Here is a 369-nt window from a genome sequence, read left to right as displayed (position 1 = left end):
CAATGAGCAATAGTAAGGGGAAACCAGAGGCATAATTGAGATTACAGTTTAATATGGGATGAACTGACTTTATTCAGAACAAAGTAACTTCAGAGAGTCTATTTTCCTCCGTATCCACCTCCTCCGGATGAACCTCCCTGTCCACCTCCACCACTGGAAAATCCTCCACCTCCACCGCTAGAGAAACCTCCTGCTCCACCACTGGAAAATCCTCCACCTCCACCGCTAGAGAAACCTCCTGCTCCACCACTGGAAAATCCTCCTCCTCCACTTGGTTTCTGGAAGACCACGCCGGCAATCGATACTGTTCCGTCTCCACCGCGGCCTGAGGCGCCTCCTCTTCCACTTCCGCCTGCGGAACCGCTGTAG

This window comes from Penaeus monodon, chromosome 28, assembly GCF_015228065.2.
Source record: "Penaeus monodon isolate SGIC_2016 chromosome 28, NSTDA_Pmon_1, whole genome shotgun sequence".
NCBI lineage: Eukaryota > Metazoa > Arthropoda > Malacostraca > Decapoda > Penaeidae > Penaeus > Penaeus monodon.
This window is presented reverse-complemented; position numbering follows the sequence as displayed.